The sequence below is a fragment of the Heliconius melpomene genome, chromosome 17 (genome assembly GCF_056956725.1).
Source record: "Heliconius melpomene rosina isolate 202511_hmr_F chromosome 17, ASM5695672v1, whole genome shotgun sequence".
NCBI lineage: Eukaryota > Metazoa > Arthropoda > Insecta > Lepidoptera > Nymphalidae > Heliconius > Heliconius melpomene.
The window spans coordinates 3,698,725-3,704,724 of NC_140405.1; positions in this window are offsets into that span (position 1 = coordinate 3,698,725).

Here is a 6,000-nt window from a genome sequence, read left to right on the forward strand (position 1 = left end):
AGAGCCACTTGGCACGTTTCGCTCGGAGCACCTTTCAATCATCTCGAGACCATTCCAAGGTTTCCGGAATAGTTTCGTTACGGCTACCTTTAACATTTATAAGCGTGACTCTTAAAAGGGTATATCGTAGAAGTGTTCTAATATGTTTGTTTGTAATCGCACGATTTAGCAGCTTGAATTGTTAACTTGAGGTTTGGAACAAACAAGCTAAGACGCCATCGACAGAATAGAAGTTATACATAATCATTATTTGTTTTTCTATTAATTTACCTGAATAGAAAGTGCCAATAATAATTGTAAAAATATATAAAAGAGTATCGAGAGAAATCTCGTAAGTGAAAAATAAAAAAAACACTCGACATGGTAATAAGGGGTTCGATTCTCACATCCAAGAATGTAAATTTCAATAATATGGCAAAATGGCAAAAATTTCTAATACTTCTGAAGTCTTCAACAATCAAAATATGTTACAAGCAGAAAAAATAAGATTTTTTACTAAAAGTAACATAAAAAATACACCACCCTAAAAAAATGAACCACCGATATTGAGCAAACTTAAAATACAGCACAGTGGAACATCGATAAATCTTTTTAAACGTCCACCATTGTTCTGTCTAGTATAATTATTCTGGCGTAAAATTAACTGACTCCAGCTAAAAATACTCCTGTTCAACCAGATTATAACAGCAACTTACATAATTAAAATTTTAAGGAAAAAAATGCCCACAGCGAATTGGAAGGTTCATGAAAAAATTATTTTTACTACCAAATCCATAGATAATTGTATAAAAATGTTAAAGAACTTCTACATTAAAAAATGAGAGATAAAATACTGCAATAGGACAGGACTTAAACCCGTGTTTGTTGGAATTCGTCCAAATTAGTACTCTCTCTAACTAACCTATAAGGAATTTCAAATTTACTAACTTTAATTTTAATTTTAAAATTAAATATTTCTATATAACATTAAATAAATTATAATAAATCTCGTGAAAATTAAAAAGCCCATATATAAATAGTGAATATAGAACAAACATTTATTGCATCATTAAAGCAATACCTACATATATATAGTTCAACGTCCACTCAAACCTGTAGGGAAAAACACGAATTGAAAATTAATTAATTATAATAGAAAATACATATTTAAACTGTAAATATTTTACTAAAACTTCTCTGCACAAATTCTGCTTCTAGAGCTAAGTTTTCGTACCGTATTTAATAAATAACGGAGACGCAAGAGGACGCTATTTGCCCACATCTTATTTGTCGAGTCACCGCTGCACAGAAACTAACATATTTAATAAGCTTTTTGCCTTTTACCCGCTTTCATACATATTTATTAGATTTCTTTTAAAGTGTACGTAAACGCTCAATTTTCTAGAATACTTGAATTTGCCAGTGTGGTCCACATAAGAAATACAAAAAGTAAAATATTATAAAGTGGTATTTCCAAATGAGAGCTAAAAAATATGGAAATATTGTAAGTGGTTCACGGAAGACAGACTTCCATGAGATTACTTATCATCCGCTTAGGGCTTCGTTCGATGCATGCTGGATGATGTCTTTACCTTTATATTTTCTATAAAAAAATAACATAGACATATAGAGGTCTTGGCGCAGGGGCACAAGAGAGTGACTATAAACGCAACGGATAATGGATTCAATTACCATACGAGTAAATGAAATATATATAAATTTTTCATTTTCTCGCTCTTGTGTCGAGACAAAGCGCAGCGTTGTGTTCTGTTACTCCTCTAGAATTCGGCGGAAAGCGGGGAGCGGAGTGTCTTAACACTTACTGCCTACCCTGGCTATATACAGCGTAAAGCTAAAAAAAACAGCTTTTTAGACTTGTTTGCTTGAATCGTGACAAACTTGTCTAGTATGAACTTTTCAAAGGTGAACAATAAACCAATACTTATTGCGTGATTACAAATAAGTCCACAAAAGCGCCGTATTATCGTTTTTCCCATCATCAATAAACCCTTTCACGTAAACACAATATTGAGTATTCAACCAGGCAACCCCTACATAATATTAGGCGATCATTTTCACCATCTGCTGTTAAATGGAGGATAGATCAGGTAAGGCGTGCTTAGGAGGCTTTTAAAGCGTAAGCATTGCTTTTGTGCGAATTTGTTGGAATATTAGGATTTTTTTTATTTGTATATTATTTATTGATTTTAGAAAAAATCTAACAATATAATAAATTATTGCCCTGCATCACGACTGGCGACGGAATCTGTGGAAATGTTAATAATTTTTTTTTGTATGTTCTTTAGGCGAAGGAAATATCAGAATAACTTATTGTTTTTGTTTTTTTAGCTTCACGCTGTATCCTGCTCTAGTATTTGGGAACCTAGTGTTAAGAAACTCCGTTCCCATTGAGACACTTCCATTACCAGAGCCAGGAAATGTAAATGTTAAATATTTCGTTTCGTTGAGTTGGATTCGAATCCACCACCTGTTGAGTTTACAGTCGCACACTTGCCCCTGTGCCGCGACTGGCCTCGTTGCGCGATTTAAGCGCAAGCGGATTCAATTATTGATCATAATTAATAGTCCTTTTTAATATATATTAGGATATAAATACTTTGTGTAATAATAAAACACAAAAAATGGCAAATATTAATTTGAAATAAAAAAATTATACCATTATTTATCAACCTATATATTTCCGTCATCAAAAAAATCATTAACGAATGCGAAATCAATTATTGTATTTACATTGAATGGGTACCGATTTCGAAAGGAAATCAATATGTTCATATAGGTATATGTAGTCTAATAGCTTACTGCTATTATAATAAACGTTTAAATTACTAAACGCAACGATATGATTAATTAATTTTTTAATTATAGGTATATGTATAGATTAAATATTTGGTAATGTTTTTTTTTGTGTCTACGCGCCGTGACTTTTTAATTTTTCGTATCGGTAATAAATTATTAAGGTACCGGTAAGATAACATATCCATATGTTTATTTTTATTATAAAAAACAGATTTACTTTATGCCCGTATAGCAAAGGGACTGTTAAAACTCTCCGTTCTTCCCTATCCGTCTATTTTTTCATTTTGCGTATTAAGGGTTATTAACACAATTAAATAATAAAATTAAAAAACTTCATATTTAATTAAGTAATATTATAATTTATTAATCTGACAATAATGATATTATGCAATCCAAAGTCCAAAACATTGAATTTATTTACAAAAAAAATTGGCTACTAGGTATTTACCGTCTAACATCCACACTCAGAGTCTGCAGTTAAAATTAATTTATATCTATGCAAATAGCACAAAACATAGATAAATATTCATAAGATTAATTTAATTGACATTAAACGCTTAATTACGCCTTTATAAAGGCTGCAAGCTTTCAATTTTAGTTCATCTATTTCGCACAAGGAAATCAAAATAGACAGTAATAAGTTACAATGTCAAATTTAGTGTACTAGCCATAAATTAGGACAAGACCACACCTTTTGAACATTTGCGTAAGTTCAGAAGAAAAATCAATGCCATTTAATATCGGTTGTCATTTTAATAACCACCTTTGGGCGAGGTGCCTGTTCAAATATGACAAGTTGATCATTTATTGCACTAAAGAATTAAGACATTAATCTATTTGGGTGATCTATTATTATATATCTGTGGTCAGGGTTAAGGAAAGTGTAGGTTGTAATGAAAAATGGCCAAGGTTGCTTGAAAAATACTACATGTAATTATAATATAACTCGTGAGTTGTGGGTTCTGTCGACGTGTAAAAATATGATGTTTATATAAATCGCATTCTTTCCTATTTGTCTTTTTATAGTGTCAATTTAGATAAGTCCGATTACAGATTCATATACCATAAAATTACTGGTACCTACGGTACTCGTACTATACGTTCACTACAACGAGCTTCACGACAAAAGTAAGTTGCGACAATAATAATTCGTAGTCACGTTTATTTGTTGTGAATTGCGATACATTAAATATTTTTTTGATATGTGCGTGTTGGATGGCAGAACTCAACGCCGCGGTTAGCGTTCGAATTGCAAAAAGGAAAAAAATTCTTCTGAGTAGAAAATGGCTCATAGACACATCATTTTTCTACTATATCTTAATTAATTTATATACAACTACAATTATACATTTTAATAATCTTATTATCTTAGTCTTATCATATTTTTTTATTATTCAATTCATTTTAAATAATAAACACCAATATATATTTCAAGGAAAGTACTTATTCAATATCCAGCACTCAACAAGCAGTACCTTCAAAATTTGGCGGAACGTGGGGAACTGAAGTGTCTTAATAGAAACGGAGTATCTGTACACTGGGTTCCCAGGTTCCTTCTGCCTGCCCAACTATATATACAGAATTCGGCGTAAAGATGAAAAAAAATACTGAAGTTTAGCTAAAATACATAAGATATATAAACGTAATACAAATAAATATAAGTTTAATAAAAAGTTATTAGCTAGGAGCAATTTTTAAATGAACGACGTTTAATTTTGTTTCAATAAAGGACTTTGTCAACAACAGGCGATCTATGTCCGTGATTTACAATATTGACTTTTTAAGTCGATAGTTCAACTTATTAAGTTCTTGTTTGAACAGTTTGCTGCTAAAATGCTTTCAAGAAAACTTAACTTGAAATTACAACTTCGCTTCTTTTATTTTTACATTATCAAGTGGTTTTTTTATGATATAGTTTAATTAAGTTTTAAATAAAAATTTTGGAGATGGAAAACCATTATATATTTTTTTATTTTTATAGAATTTTTTGATAATGATAAGATGATGAGGCTTTCATGGGACAGTACTGTAGGATATGATTTTTTTTCTCCGCTGTCATAAAAAGAGTCACTCAACATACAATATTTGGAATTCGGGTGGAAAGTATACAATGGCCTGTTGACGTTAGATTTTTTGCTTATTTTACTTTGCGAAAAGAAACAGGATTTAGTTTATGTAGGCGGAACAAAGGCATTACTGATTGAGTGAATGACAGACAGCATGTCTGTAGCTATTGGATATAGAGAGCTGAATTTACTATACATAAGGCGTATGGCACTTAGAAACAAAGTCCTGAAATTCGTGAGAGAAAGGAAAGAAACGGAGAGAACATGTTTCATATCCCACATAAACGATATTATGGTCGAAAGCTTGTACGTTTAAATATACTAAATCTCTAAAAAAATACTTTTGAACGTACTACATATATATCAGTCAGTCAAAACCGCAACTCTGATTTTATCAATCATGATTGAATGTTTTTGGTCAAATTTAAATTAGTACAAAGTAATTATCGAATAACTAATTAGGTCATTTGTAGCGTGTATTTTTTGTGGCTTTCTATTAGAATTCTGACATTTCCGTGTAATATTACGATATATATTATTTTCTATAGCTAATATCCTTACAAAAGCAATTATAACTCTTTAAAAATTCTAAATAGAAAAATCTTCAGAAAATAAAAACGGTTTCCAAGAGGCGAAAAGCACAAGAAAGAACCTATTAATCTAGTGTTAAAACACTCCGTTCCACATTACGACAATAATAATAATAATATGGAAAGTAGGGAACTCAGTGTCTTAACATTATGTTCACTCTGCCTACCCTGCTGTGCGTGCAGCGTGTTATACAGCGTGAGTTAATTTTATTTTCATTAAATTATATTTTCTTGTGGTACTAAAGTGACTAATAGAATATACATAATATTACATTAATGATACAAATTTCCGCATGTCTCCGTTGTGGTCTAGGAACCTATTAAACGATTAAGGTCACTCGTAAATATGGAATTTATCAACATATTCCTGACATCCTGATCAAAATACGTATAAAATTATATTTCTCATTATTGAAATTATTCAGTTCTATTCCTATTATTTATATTAGACCGCCATGGCGCTATCGGGCAGCTTCTGACAGTTTGTGGGTTTGATCCCCATACTCAGAGGAATGAATTAATTATTCTCCATGATATATAATTATTTC